This window comes from Misgurnus anguillicaudatus, chromosome 9 (genome assembly GCF_027580225.2).
Source record: "Misgurnus anguillicaudatus chromosome 9, ASM2758022v2, whole genome shotgun sequence".
NCBI classification, from domain to species: Eukaryota; Metazoa; Chordata; class Actinopteri; order Cypriniformes; family Cobitidae; genus Misgurnus; species Misgurnus anguillicaudatus.
Window position 1 is genome coordinate 4,773,948 of NC_073345.2, and position 15,831 is coordinate 4,789,778.

Below are 15,831 nucleotides of genomic sequence, written 5' to 3' on the forward strand. Positions count from 1 at the left end.
AAAAATCCAGAAAACACAATGTATGATTTTTTTAACTATTTATTTGTATGATACAGCTGCAAATAAGTATTTGAACACCTGAGAAAGTCATATTTGGTACAGTAGCCTTTATTTGCAATTACAGAGGTCAAACGTTTTCTGTAGTTTTTCACCAGGTTTGCACACACTCCAGGAGGGATTTTGGCCCACTCCTCCACACAGATCTTCTCTAGATCAGTCAGGTTTCTGGCTTGTCGCTGAAAAACACGGAGTTTGAGCTTCCTCCAAAGATTCTCTTTTGGGTTTAGGTCTTGAGACTGGCTAGGCCACGCCAGAACCTTGATATGCTTCTTACAGAGCCACTCCTTGGTTATCCTTGCTGTGTGTTTCGGGTCATTGTCATGTTGGAAGTCCCAGCCTCGACCCATCTTCACACCCCCAAAGCATGACGCTACCACCCCCATGCTTCACCGTAGGAATGGTGTTCTTGGGATTGTATTCATCATTCTTCTTCCTCCAAACACGTTTAGTGGAATTATGACCAAAAAGTTCTATTTTGGTCTCATCTGACCACATGACTTTCTCCCATGACTCCTCTGGATCTGGATCAAATGATCATTGGCAAACTTAAGACGACCTGAACATGTGCTGGTTTAAACAGGGGAACCTTTCGTGCCATGCATGCTTTCAAACCATGACGTCTTACCAACAGTAACCTTGGAAACGGTGGTCCCAGCTCTTTTCAGGTCATTGACCAGCTCTCTCGTGTAGTTCTGGGCTGATTTCTCACCTTTCTTAGGATCATTGAGACCCCACGAGGTGAGATCTTGTATGGAGCCCAACAGTTGCTCAAACAGGTCTTTGAGGGTTAGAATTCTAGCTGATAGACAGATGTTCAAATACTTATTTGCAGCTGCATCATACAAATAAATAGTTCATACATTGTAATTTCTGGATTTTTTTAGATTATGTCTCTCACAGTGGACATGCACCTATGATGACAATTTCAGACCCCTCTACGGTTTTTAAGTGGGAGAACTTGCAAAATAGCAGTGTGTTCTAATTTTTATTTTCCTCACTATATTTATATATACACATACACACACATATATGCGTTAGACTCATGAAGTACTGTGCAGACCAACTGGCTTATGATACTGAAATACTTGCAAAAGCATTCAAAGCAGCCTAATCTAGGATCGCTCTCGTGTTAATTTGATATTATATTTGGATCGCTCTGTGCAGCGTTGCATAAGTCAAACACATCAAAACAGATTTCGGTGTTTGACTTGGGTGTTGCTTCGTAAGGCACCCAAAAATGTGTTTGAGGAGTGAGTGAAATAGAAATGCCTGTTTATTGCATCTCTCAGAAAAAAAGGGTTGAAACACGTACTCTCATTGATCCGAGAGAGATGTCTGCCACTAGCTCACAGGTAGCAGTTTATAAAGAATGTAAACCTGTTGTTACAGATGCTGCCCGGTACATTACATCAGTCTTGTGACATTTTGTATGGTGGCAATGGGCTGTCATATGTTGCGGGGTTGTTTGATTTCTTTAATTAAAAAAAAAATCATGTCTGGGAGGCGGGGGTTGTTTGGAGGACCCAACGTTAGAAGAGTTCTGACATCACCCTAATAAACAAAAAGAGTCACATGAACAGGTCATTTTGGACTAATATAAACACTGTCTGCATCCTGACATGATTATAAAACATTTGCATAGCATAGGAAACTTTTCACATTAAAAATATGAACGGAAATAGATAAATATTAGGTTTAAAAGGCAGGTATCTAGCAGGGAAATAGACAGGTAAGAATAACAAGTTAAGGCTGTTCATGTCGGTAGTATTTTTCTGTTTTTTTTTTTGTATGTGTACTTATTTATTCTTTGTTTATTTACTTGATTTATATTATCCCACTAATATGCCTATATATGTATTTCATGCTGTGCCATGCGCATTTTTGTTGCTTTTATAATAGTGTCTGATACTGCTAAACTGTAAGTTATGTGTTTTTGTTGTCAAGCCGCAGGGGTGGGGTTGGGGGTGTATTCTGGGATGGTCATCATGTTTATTGCACATGCCTTTTTCCCTTTTCCATCTTAACAGAAAACGGTCACACTTTATTTTACGGTATCACTGTTACAGTGTAATTATACATTTAAGTACTAAGTAATAATCATTAACAACATGTACTTACTATAGGGTTGGGATTAGGATTAGGGTTTGGTTTAGGGTTAGATCCATCTAATTATGCATAATTAACTGTTATTACTATAATAATTACATGTAGCATGTGTAACAAAGACACCATAAAATAAAGTGTTACCCAGAAAACTTATAGATAAAGTATAAAAAGACTGTTCATGTCAGTCATTAACTACTTCACACATACAGTCTTTACTAGTAAATTGCAGTTAAGAGACCATGTGTAAACAGGACAATTTTTAAGACATTCACTGCATGAAAAGAGCTGTATACGGACAAATACGGGATGGGAAATCCCTGCTAAACTTTAGGTTTGCCAGATTTTTGAGGCAGAGTGCTTGGAAAGGTAATACACCAAAGTAAACTTGTGAAACATCCAGAAACTTTACGTTTGTGGATGTATATAGGAACTGGTGGAAGTTTCCAGGATTCCTTACAGCTGGTTGTGAGGAGAGGTGGGTGTGAGGTGTGAAGGGCTTTTTATATGTTAATGACCCACAGGTAGAGGTGTCTTCTTTGTTTTCAGAGCTGAGTGGGGTGGGGTGGGGGGTTAACCATGTCTCTTTAAGACAGCACATACAGTATTGTGGTACATAAAAACTGTTTTCTAAATACGTTCATTATTAATATAATTTAATTAGTCTATTTAAGAAACTTAGCATCATTCAAAATAACTAAAATTCAATGGACACAATTACAACTTTAATGTGTGAAAATTATGTCTCTGACTCAAGAGAAATGCAGCAAATGTTATTTCAGAATATTTATTTCCAACACTTTGAAAACATGTCTCCAACTGCCCTAGGTCAGAATATTGTGCACATTTCTCTCAATGCTGCATACATCATTTAAAAGAAGCCGTTCAAATAACATCATGTGACACATTTTTGCTAGCTGATGTTGATAAATTAGTCAGTGAAATGTAAAGCTGCTTGATTTTGCTGATGTCTCATGATTTGAAGTTCACTGTTTCTATTGTTATTATAATTCTACCCTAACATTTCATTAAATCTTTTAAAATAGAAACAAAAATATCAATAGACAGGTCCATAATCTAAAAGACAGTCTTTCACATGTGAATGCAACACATGTTCGGTGATACTGACTGACAAACTTGGGTAAACATATCTGCAGATACCTGTCAGCTACTGTACTTCTAATCCAGAGGTGCCCAAAGTTGGCCCACAATAGATCTTTAATTTGGCCCATCATGCCACGTGAGATAAGGAAAAACAATAAAAGTCATTGACGCAGATGTTCATATTTTTAATTAAACATTTTCTAAAATGTATCATTTTTTGTTGTATTTTTACATTACAAAAATGTAAATTAATATTAAATGCAAGGGATTAAAGTTAATTTTTTTTTATGTTTCATGCATACTTGAAGGTGTATAAAATGCATCACAAAACTTAATGAACTCGGGTACTACAGGCTAAAAATGAAGAGGTTTTGGCAGTGGCACACAGAGAAAATGATATTTAAAATTGATTGGCAAAATGATTTCTTTATTTTTTACAAAAAGCCTTGGAAAATAAAACTGCATCAGTTATGCATAAACAGATTAATGTTTGCTTGTTTATTTTTAAAATATTAGATAATTATAAATTAGGGGTTATCAGAGCAACTTTAATTTTAATATAACACAACAACATTTACTTTTGGCCCACGGCCCTCAGTCAGGTTTGGCCCTTGTAAGGAAAATGTTCGGGCACCAATCAATGTGTAGTCTATCTGAGGAGGTAACTTTTAGCATATGATAATGCATGCTTGTACAGAGTCAGACCACATATTATCATGTTTGTCTTCAATCAATCAATTTAAATAAAAGAGATGGGGACTTTATAATATAATAAGGGTCCATATATCACAGTGATAAAAGACATACATGTATTTTTACTTTAACATGAACTAAAGCTGAGTTAAGGCATATACTATCATAAACTAATGAAGAGTCATCATTAACATGACATGTTTTTCATTGTTAGTTAATGCATTCATTTACAATAAATTAATTTGAGTTCATGTTGTAATTAAGTAAGTTCAGTAAGTTACATGTCTTAACTCAGCATTAGTTTATATTTACTTATATTTAAGTAAGAATTCATTTAGGTATACGTTCAATGTTTCCAATGATGAGCAGTTAATCCACTAAACCCAAAGATAATTCCTGAGGCATGTTTAAAGAGTTTTGTATTTCATCAAGTAAGTGCTGATTCACAAAGATTTTATATTTAAGAAAATCTGAGCATCATTTAAAATAACTGTTAACATGTTTGTCAACTAAACATGTTTTGTCAACGTTATAAACTTTATAGAAATATTTTTTATTAATGACCAAGTATAAAGAACAATGCATAGTGTGAAAACGCGGATTATATAAAAGTATATAATAAAGTGCGAGCAGAGGATCTTGGGCTGGAATGATTGTAGTGCATCCAATGCACCTTGGAAATCGTAGTTTACATCTACAGCAGCATATGCTACAGCAGTGACAACGCCAAAGAAAAGGACTACATTTCCCAGAATGCACCTGCACCCACTCATCTGCCCCACCCTTCAGGTGCGACTGCTTGACCTATATGGGCTTGACGGGAAAATTCAAAATCGCGAACCGTTACAGCCTGGAGTCTCTGGACTACTCTTTGTTTGCTTGCACATCAACAGTAAGGTAAGTTTGATTTAATTACTTTGTCTGCATCGCGCTGATCGGTTGCCTATTTGTTCATATTATGTTATTTACTATGATTCGTTTTTGTCTTTATACTAGAACTGTTTGAATTTAAAGCACAAACAGTAAAACATTAAGGGTATACATGGTACACAGCGGTAAACATGAGGTTAAAAATACGCGAAGTAACATTCAAACCGGGATTTTAAAAGAATAAATTCGATGTTTATATTTTTAAAAACAAAACTTTAAATAAGCCAAGATGAGACTTTCTTTGCTTAAAAAAAACAAAACAACAGTATCTTGTGTGTTGGAAATGTTAGCAGCTAGCAAGTGTCTCTCTGCTATTTTAAATGATAAACAGACGATCTTTTGTTGTTTAAAAGCTCATTGCTTTAGTGCTGGTAGATGCTGCTTATTTTTCAAGACGGTTTTAATAGCTTTATATTGATTTGTAACAAAGCCAGCTTCACTTTGAGAGAACCTAACGTTAGATGCTAATTGTAAAGAAGCTTGGAGTCATAATATATTTTAATGTAATATGTTTGCTGTTCTTCATCTTTTTAAATATGAAGTCTATCCATGTTTGTGTTTACAGAGGTCATGTACACTGTGGTCAACTTTGTGGATGCTGAAGAGGTTTCTGGGTAAAGATGATGCAAGTTTATTCATTCAATTTAAAAAAAACAGGTTAAATAGTAAACAGATGTGTTATGATGTATGTGATTTTGATTTTTAATTCTGTGTTTGACAGAGAAATATAATGAAGTAACAGTGGAAGCTAAAACATCAGACTGATCCAGACACTGAAGAAATTGATGTCACTGCAATCTGGCCAAAATGATGTAAGTTTAATAATGAAATTATTAAATCATAGGGGCTGTTTACACTTGGTATTAAGATGTGTTTTCATTGATCGGATCACAAGTGGACGAGAGAGACACATTACGTTTACACCTGGTATTTAAATCCGTCTCTTTTGTCCACTTTCGACCGCTTCTGTCCTGAATACTGTGAGGGGGTGGTCTGTGAGACGGTGGGCGAGTCTCTCTGCTGTCATTCAAACCCGAGCGGGAGTAATTATGAGTTTATATGGACGCAAAGTAATATTATGTCGGAGTGCACTGCTTGTTTAGCAAGTAAACATGCTGCACAGTGTTTTGTACATGAGTATGTAAGAGCTTTCTTTGAATTTTCAGCGCAATTGATGAAATAGGATCGCGCAACTTTCACACGCTTTCAAAACGAAACTACGGCGATCAGCCGCTTAGTTTTATCTATGAAAGGCTAAAAATAGCGCTGTTCACCGAATGTTCACGCCAGAAGTCAAAAAAGACGTAAAACTTGTGTTTAATACCTCAGATTAGATAAATGGGCGGAGAGAAGGTGGTCGCATGTGGCTTTTCGAACACATTCAACCACATGTGCGTTCCGTAACTCCAAAGCGATCCGATCGAAAGTGGTTTCGACCACCTCTGAATGTGGTTGAAAGTGGTCGAAAGTGGACGAGCTCAAAACGTTTTGAACACCGTTTACACCTGGCATTAACGTCGTCCACTTGTGATCCGATCGACGAAAACACATGTTAATGCCAAGTGTAAACAGCCTCAAAGAGGTTAAATATAGGGCTGCACGATATATCGAAAATGTATCGCGATAACTGTGTATGCGATATGCATATCGCAGGGAGCTGCGATAACTTGCATTTATTTTACGTGTCTATCATTTGAGTGTTGCATGCTTAGATCGTCCAAATTACACAGATCAGAAGGTGGTTCCCACACACTTACTTTACTTGGGCTCTCTCAAGTATATTAACAACTGCCCACGTATATTTAGCATCAAATTTTGTCTTTTTTTGTCCGTGATAATGACATTGTGTGCGAGCACATTGTGTCTTTTCTGATGAGTTCGCTGTGCGTTCGCGTGCTTTCTGTTTCTCGATGAATTAGGTGCGACGCAAAGCTCATTGTCACATTGAATCATTGTATCCTTCCATGTTCCTGAACTTGATCATAGTTGTATCCATTAGAGGTCTTCACGGAAGGACACGAGTCTATATTTTGAAAGGTCAGTTGGGTCCGAGTCGGTCCCGTTTTAATTACTTCAGGTACCAGGTCTGTTTCAACCCAAGTCGATCAGAGACGGCCGTGAAGAGTCAGTCAGCGCTAACGCACTATAGCGCATGTGCAGTGTCAAGTAGTGTTGGGCGATATGCCCTATTTTCAGATCGTCCTATCGTCAGCCTGTGAGATCGGCGATACACGATATTATCGGGGGTCGGGGCAGTAGTTTACTCATTTTTTTATTTGTTAATTTTTACTCATTATAACAAGTCACTTGATGGGTGGACAAAAAAACAAGACCGCAACACCGTCATGACCGCAACCTTCTTAAAACTGATGCCATGCGAGCGTGTCATTAAAACCCTATCATGATTACTTAATAACTGTAAAAACATGCATCTGCGCACGCACGCACATGTGCCCGCACATACAAACTATTCAATGCATTTATTTAGTGCTGTTGCAGAAGACTACACGTGTCAAGCAGTGGTGCTCTCATGAGGTGCCTTTTTAAACGCATCGGTCCAGCGGAACGCCTTCATATTTTAAACACAATCATATATTAAAAATGAGGGACATGTTGCTACAACTCATTGAAATGCATATCATAAACAGGATTAATACCTAGTGATCTGACTTCGGAAAGAGGGCAGCTCTCTGCACGTACGCGAGAGTAGGAGAGAGGCGCTAATATGCAGCGGGTCATATTTTAAACAAAAAGTAAAGTTTGCATCAGCTCGCATGAAACGCATTAAACTGAACAAATACATAAGGATTACTACTTTAGTTTATGTTTAGACTTCGGATAGATGCGAGAGCGCGTGCACTTGAGACAGAGAGAAGCGCAGCTTCTCATGACGCGGCGCGCTGGATTTAGTGGTAGAAGGGGACCAAGACGCGCGCATTAAGTTCAGGTACGTGCAAGAAGGAATTCTCTCTTTACAAGCCCTCCGCGTAAAGTGAAGCCCACAAACCCTCATGTGAGGAAAAGAGCATGCATTGTCGGTGATAATATAAAACTATGATGATAATAATAATAATAATAATAATAACCATTCGCCAACTATCGTCATGACTATCGCCATGAAAGCCTGCCATTGGCGATATGTCTGAAGATCGTCGATACACGATACTATCGTCTATCGGCACAACCCTAGTGTCAAGCGTACCTCCAGTTTCTATGGCGATGAAAACTTACTCTTGTTTATATAAAGTCACGGCCACGCGGTGCACTTTCTTTCTCCCATGTTTATAGTATTATTATCAATGAACCGTCTTTTTATATCTACAATGTTTGTTACAAAGATGGTAGCAAATAACCAATGTTAAGCCCATTGTACTGAACGAGCAGCTCAAACTGTCAAACAGTCATTATGTAAGCTGAATCTACATACTTTATATAGAGTATACTTTTGAATCTAAAATAATTAAGGATTAAGCTCTTTTAATCTGCAACAGAGGAATAGAAAGAGAGGCACTTTTACTGCTTCTACACAAACCTATCAACTTTATAATCCATAGACCTGCATTGTCTATCATTAATATATTATACATTTTATTGTATAAAGTTAGTCTTTTTACACCTTTCACAATGTTAATAAATCCATTTAAAGGGGGTCATATTCACAAGTTCATTCAGCTTTGTTCATGTCAAAGAGAAAGGAAAGAGAGTTTGGAGTGGTTGGATTTATGAAATTAATATAAATATTCAATAAATCAAAGTATTGCGTTATGGTCACACATTACTAGTTTTTTGTCACATGTATAGCATATTTTTATTACATCTTTAGAATATCCATTACCTCTTTATTTCATTACATATCTAAATGCTAAAATAAAAGCAAATAAAAAAAGAATTTCTCTAAGTAAGACATATCGCAAGGCATATCGCACCCACCAACAGAACTATCGCATATCGCATATTTTCTCATTATCGTGCAGCTCTAGTTAAATAGTAAATAGATGTGTTATGATGTATGTGATTCTATTTTTATTCTGTGTTTGATAGACAACTCTATTGAAGTAGCCTACTGTAATGAAGCTGCAGAACGTCACAGAGACTCTGAGGACATCAACACAGAAAATCAAGTAAGAAGATGGACATTATGAAGTTCTTTGATCATATATTGTTGTATCTTTGTACAGTTTAATGTAAACTTTCTAAAATGTACTACTTTATGTCATTTGATTTGTCGTGTGTGTGTGTATCTGTATATGTATATGTGTATTAGTATTATGCCAAATATTTATATGTACGTTTATATTTCCAAAGGGCTCCAAAGAGATGTCTGTCCAGATGAGGGTGCATCAACGTTACCTTTGCTGACAAGTATATGCTTTACAATGTAAAACCTAACAGTTAACTTAACTCAAACCATTTAAGGAAATCGGTTGCCTTGGATCATTAGGTTTTGGAAAACATGCATTTGAGCACTGTGAACCCAAGTCTTGTGCAACTATGCACCCACATTTAGGTAGCGTGAACCTAAACAAATTGAGTCACATGCAGCCAAGCACCTATATTTAAGTTCACGGTACTCAAGTCTATGTGTTTTGAAACTTGAATGGTTTAATGCAACCGGTTTTCTTTTCTTGTGAGAAATTACAGTGTTACAGTGAGAAATGTTTGAATAATTCCAAGTCAGAGCTCTGTGATTGATTCTACACTGCAAAAAAAATCACTTTGTAACAATTTTTATCTTGTTTTCAGTAGAAAAACTAAAAATTCTTAGATCAGGATGTATTTTCTTGATGAGCAAAATTACCTTGGAAGGTATGTCTAGTTTTTAGACAAAAAATATACAATTTAAGATAATTTGTGCCTAAACAAGAAGATATATCTGACAATGGGTTGAGAAAATTGTGTTTTAAGTTTTTAAGAAAAAAGAAAACTTGGGATTTTTTTTCTCACACTATTGGCAGATATTTTTGCTTGTTAAGCACAAATTCACTTAATGTGTGTGTGTGTGTATATTTTTATTTATTTTGTCTAAAACTAGACTTATTTTCTTGGGTCATTTTGTTCCTCAAGAAAAGGCATTTTAATTTAAATAATATTTCTACTGAAAACAAGACAAAAATACTATGTAAGAAAGTCATTTTTTGCAGTGTAGGACTGATTTCTTAAGAGCAAGATCAATATAGTTGTTGTTCATTTTATTTAGACATTTACTACATTACAGTGGCAGCTGGTGACTTCTTTTTTTGTGAGTACTCGATGCGAAGTTTGTCACAACATGTATATAGCCCGTCATTTGTGTGGTTCCCAATTTCAAAATGTGTTCTGTGTGTTCTGTGAAGCAACAAACACATATTTTAAAAACACAAGCAACACACATGACACTCTGAACACTTATTTTGAATTTGCAACCCTCGGATGAGCAGTCACGAGCCGCCACTGCTACATTACATTGTACTGCTTTGAATGTAGTTTTCATTGTTACTTTTATTTTGTTTTATTTTACTCTAATATTGCTTTCTCTGTCTGTATATTTATAAGTTTAAATTGTATTGTTTATGTATGCAACTTTTAATATTTGTGTATTATATTATTTTGTGATTGTGACAATTGTGGATTGTTCAGTTATTTATTAAATAAACATTTCAAACTCAATTCAAGTTTTTATTTTTTTAAGGGTTTTGGGGATGTATAGTAGTATATAGTGGGGGGGGGGGGGGTTGTAGTCTATCTGCATAGCAGGCAAATAACCAATCAAGTCACTAAGCTATGAGGGCTTAAAAGAAAGTGTAACCAATCAAATCATCTCAACTGGACAGTTTCAAAGTTGTGTCCCAATAGTTGTCAGAGTTTTGGGAGGGGGTTTTAAAAGCAACCAATCAGTGTTGAGATTAAACACCAATGGGGACACTAGAATTGTGCAAAGGTGTGAAATTCCAGTACCTCTGTAGGTGTGAAAGTGGCCCCTGCCAAAATCTTCAATGGGATTACTTGCCATGGCAACAAATGGCTGCATATTCCACGGGGATATCCCCTCAGCAAGATACATCCGAATTGGTATCATTACGGGAGTTTCCTAACTTGGTGGAATTAGTAGTGTGAAGAAGTCACATTAACTGCCACCGCTGGGGAAGCAGCACATGAACACATGCACACATACATACACATTTACTTACCTCATTCCTTCCATCGTTGCGCTATTAGAGGAGCGGGTGCACACGCGATTCTGATAACACCTGGACATTCTCTCATTTACTTCACTCCCCATTCATAGATATTTCCATTACTGGTCGTTGCATACACTCACACTGCACTTGTCTTGTCCTTTCTGTGTTGTTTGTATATGTATACGTTTCCTGATGGGGCACGCTGCGTTGGCCAAACCGAGTGAACGAGCGGCGGCCGATTATGACGTCACAGGTTGGTTCGCGTCGGCGCACTGTGACCCAAATCGGGAAAAACCACTGTCTTCTTTTGAGTGGGAATTCCTAGGTTTATTTATATGTGAAGATTTGTGTAATTGGGTTAAGTGGTAATGGATTGTGTCAATATATATATATATATATATATATATGATATGAATATATATGTGTGGGTGAAATGTTTAATGAATTATAATTGGCAAGTAAATGGGGTACTTGTGGGGATATGAAATGTTATACTTACCCAAAAGTGGTATGGCCCAAAAAGGGGCGGGGCTTGACCTATATAAGCTGAGGCCAAACCTAAAGGTGGTGCTTGTTTACCAAGTCAGGGCGAGAGTGCTATTGTGGAGCCTCAAGCGAAAAGCAAACCTCTTTTGGTATATGGTGGATACCTGTCTCATCTGTAAATATATATCTGTGTTGGATTATTTTTCTACATTTATTTTATTTTTATTTTATTTTTTTTGGTACTTTGGATTTTTTTGGTCATTTGATCAGCACGTGTATTCTTCACTGTGGAGAACTCTTTTGGCACTGTAAATAAATTCCACTTATTCGAAAGAACATCTGCGGGTGCGCCATCATTTTTTCCAATCCCACACGAACTCACATTGTTCCATAGAAAGCGAGCTGGTAGGCTCGACTTTATCACATTTGGTGGCAGCGGTGGGATGGCGACTCGCAAGACAGCGCCAAAAGGGAAAAAACCCAGGCCGGGTTTACGGTCTCAAGTGAAGGCGGCGTCAGGTGAGCAGGAGGACTGGAATTCAGCTGAGACTACAGAGGGTGAGGAAGGAGCGACGAGTCTTCCCAGAGACTTCCCCAGGCCCAGTCCAACATCAGTCAAGCCCGGGACACCTGCCGCTACAGCGGGGGAGGGAATGGTCTCCCTATTGCGCAGATTCCTTGATACGCAAGAGCAGAAAGAGGAGCGCTATCTGCGGGAGCTCAGAGGCCTTGGTGAGTCCATTTTGCATGCGATACGTCCAGATGACACCTTGTCGGAGGCAGATAGCTTACGAATGGAGCTACCAACACCGGCCGGGAAGAGGCCCAAGGGGCACAGACCAATTGACGACGCAGACCCTCCAAGCAGTCCAGCACCGAGAGGGCCGATGCAGAGGGCTGACCCAAAGATGCCAAGCTTCCAGCAGGGGGAAGATATTGAGAATTATCTTCGCCGATTTGAACGTCTGGCCAAGACCTGGAGGTGGCCCGAGGAAGAGTGGAGTTTCCACCTCGTTCCGTTGCTGACAGGGCAAGCATTGGAGGCATACCTAGCAATGGATGAGGAGGAGGCTGAGGTCTACGCTTCCGTGAAAAACGCACTGCTGGAGAAGTTCAACATCTCTGCAGAGACCTACCGGCAGCGATTTCGATCCTCTACAGTTCCAGCTGGAGAATCGCCAACTGAGACTTACCATCGGCTGAAGAATCTATATAGACGGTGGGTGCGACCTGAGGAACAGTCCAAAGAGGAGATTGGTGAGGTCATCATCCTGGAACAGCTTCTTCGGGTACTACCATACGAAGCACGTACCTGGGTGAAAGAGCACGAGCCAAAGACAGGTCTGGCAGCAGCAAAGTTGGCTCAGCAGTACCAGAATGCACATCAGGGAGGACCTCGTAATCAATCACTTAAAGGTACTGTACGTGGTGGTTTTCAAAATTATAGATCTGAAAAGGGGTCGGCTGATCGATCTGACAACACCCAGGGTCCAAAGTCAATGGTTAAAGACTTGATTTGTTTTTACTGTCAGCAGCCGGGCCACAAAGCTGCGGTGTGTCCCACTCGGAAAGCAAAACTTACAGGGTTTTGTTATGTTCCTAGAGAAGGGGATTGTGATTCTTGTGATTTTTACTCAGTGGGGGAGGGTCAGAATGTACATGATGTGACTGTCAATGGACTAGCAATGAAAGCACTATTGGACACTGGAAGTTCCCTATCAATGTTAAAAGCATGCTATGTAAATTCTGTCAATTATGAGAACACTACGGCTGTTCAGTGTGTGCATGGAGATGTAAGGCATTATCCCAGAGCTGAGATAATGGTGGAGGTACAGGAACAAATGTATTTGCTCAATGTTGCCATAGTTGAACATTTACCAGCAGATATGATTCTGGGAAGAGATTTACCAGTGTTGTTCGAACTTTTGCAACCGCCCATAAAGAACTCAGGTAATTCTGTTAGCACTACCCCTATTAATGTGTCATGTCCTGCAATTACTAGGGCTCAAGTCAGGGCAGGTCTACAGCCACTGCCAGACTTACACGATAGTCTGTTGCAGGGTGGGACTAAAGGCCCTAGAAAGTCACGACGCCAACGACGGCATGAGAAGTACCTGGGTACCCCAGCTTCAGAGTCCTCTGTGGAGGGCCTGAAAGTTAATGGCTGGAAGGTCCCAGGGAACATAGCACAACTTCAAGGGGAAGATGAAACCTTAAAACCCTTGTTTATGAAAGCTGAGTGTGGGAAACCTCCAAATCTATGTGATGAAAAGTATGTGGTGTTGAATGGAGTGTTATATTTGCAAAGTGGTGATGTTACGCGTTTAATTGTACCATCTTGTTGTCGTCCTCTTGTTCTACACCTTGCACATACTGTTCCATGGGCAGGTCACCTGGGTCAACAGAAAACGTATGCTCGCATTCACTCACGGTTTTATTGGCCAACACTTTACACTGATGTCAAGATACACTGTAACACATGTGCTATTTGCCAAAAGGTGAGTGCTGTGTCCCAGCGGGGCAGAGCACCCCTGCACCCCCTCCCTGTCATTTCTGTACCTTTCAGAAGAATCGCCATGGATATTGTGGGGCCGTTGGAAAAGAGCAGTGCCGGACATCGCTACATTCTGGTCATCAGCGACTACGCCACAAGGTATCCAGAGGCCTTTCCACTTCGTTCTATCACCACACCCAAGATCATTCATTCTCTCGTGCAACTCTTCTCCAGAGTCGGCATACCCGAGGAAATTCTTACAGATCAAGGAACCAACTTCATGTCACGACTGATGGGGCAGCTGAACAAGCAATTGGGAATCACAGCCATCCGCACAACTCCCTACCATCCGCAGACAGACGGCCTGGTGGAGAGGTTCAACCAAACCCTCAAGAACATGCTGCGGAAGTTTGTTGCAGACACAGGACGAGACTGGGATAAGTGGTTACCGTTTGTCCTCTTTGCTTACCGAGAGGTACCCCAGGCATCCACTGGATTCTCACCGTTCGAGCTCCTTTATGGATGGCAGGTACAGGGACCCCTGGACCTGCTAAGGAAAAGCTGGGAAGAGGAACCGGCATCCAAAAAGGAGGATAAAGGCATTATACAGTACATACTAGAGATGCGAGATCGTCTGGAACAGTACAGAGAACAAGCCAAAGAGAACCTACAACAAAAGCAACAGGCACAGAAAAGATGGTATGACCAACACGCCCGACAACGACAGTTTCAACCGGGACAGAAGGTATTACTCTTATTACCAACTTCAACAAGCAAGCTACTGGCTAAATGGCAAGGACCATATGCTGTGATCCGCAAGATGGGGCCAGTAACTTATGAAGTTCATCATCCGGACAAGGGCAAGACCAGACAGACTTACCATGTGAACCTGTTAAGAGAGTGGAAGGAGCCGCCTGGTAAAGGAACAGAGACATCACTGTTGGTGAGGAGGATTGAGGTGGAGGAGGAAGAGGAATCTGAGGATGCAAGGAGACAGCCATCTGTGGTGAGCTTAGAGCACCTAGAAGAGGCTAAGAGGGCAGAACTGCAGCACCTCCTAAACCAGTTTCCTGCTTTGTTCTGTCAGAGGCCGGGACGGACGGAGCTGACCCAACACACCATCCACCTTTCCGACCCATCACCTGCACGCCAACGTCCTTACCGGGTGCCGGAAAGACTGGTGGAACCATTAAAAGAGGAGATCAAACTGATGAAGGAGTTAAGAGTGATTGAGCCTTCAACGAGTGAGTGGAGCAGCCCAGTGGTGATTGTCCCGAAGAAGGATGGTTCCCTGCGTGTCTGCATTGACTTCCGCAAGCTCAACACTCAGTCGAAATTTGATGCTTACCCTATGCCGAGAGTGGATGATCTACTTGAGAAGATTGGAAAAGCCCAATACATCACCACGCTAGATTTATGTAAAGGGTATTGGCAGGTACCCCTTAATCCAGAGTCCAAACCATATACAGCTTTCCGAACACCACTAGGGCTGTTCCAATTTACAGTCCTCCCATTTGGTCTTCATGGGGCCCCAGCAACCTTCCAAAGACTGATGGACCGAGTTCTCCAAGGCTGTGAGGATTGGGCGGCGGCATACCTGGATGACGTGGTAATCCATAGCAACTCTTGGTCAGAGCATCTGCAACATCTTCAACAAACCCTGAAGAGGATAGAGGAAGCAGGACTGACTTTAAATGTTAGGAAATGTGAATGGGCCAGGCAAGAGGCAAACTACTTAGGCTATCGCCTAGGCAATGGACAACTGAAGCCACAGGTGGATAAGGTGGAGGCAATCCGAAGGAG

General features: G+C 40.0%; 1 long non-coding RNA gene across 2 annotated transcripts; it reads left to right on the plus strand.

The window, feature by feature from the left end:
- The first annotated feature begins 4,786 nt into the window (after positions 1–4,786).
- LOC141366205 (uncharacterized) lies at positions 4,787–9,348 on the plus strand. 2 transcript variants are annotated; one of them, XR_012371306.1, is made up of 5 exons: positions 4,787–4,857; positions 5,456–5,515; positions 5,612–5,702; positions 8,932–9,011; positions 9,196–9,348. It is a non-coding gene; the product is annotated as an uncharacterized lncRNA (long non-coding RNA). The 2 variants fall into 2 exon arrangements; XR_012371305.1 differs by having other exon boundaries at positions 4,796–4,857; positions 5,456–5,504.
- Positions 9,349–15,831: the final 6,483 nt, after the last annotated feature.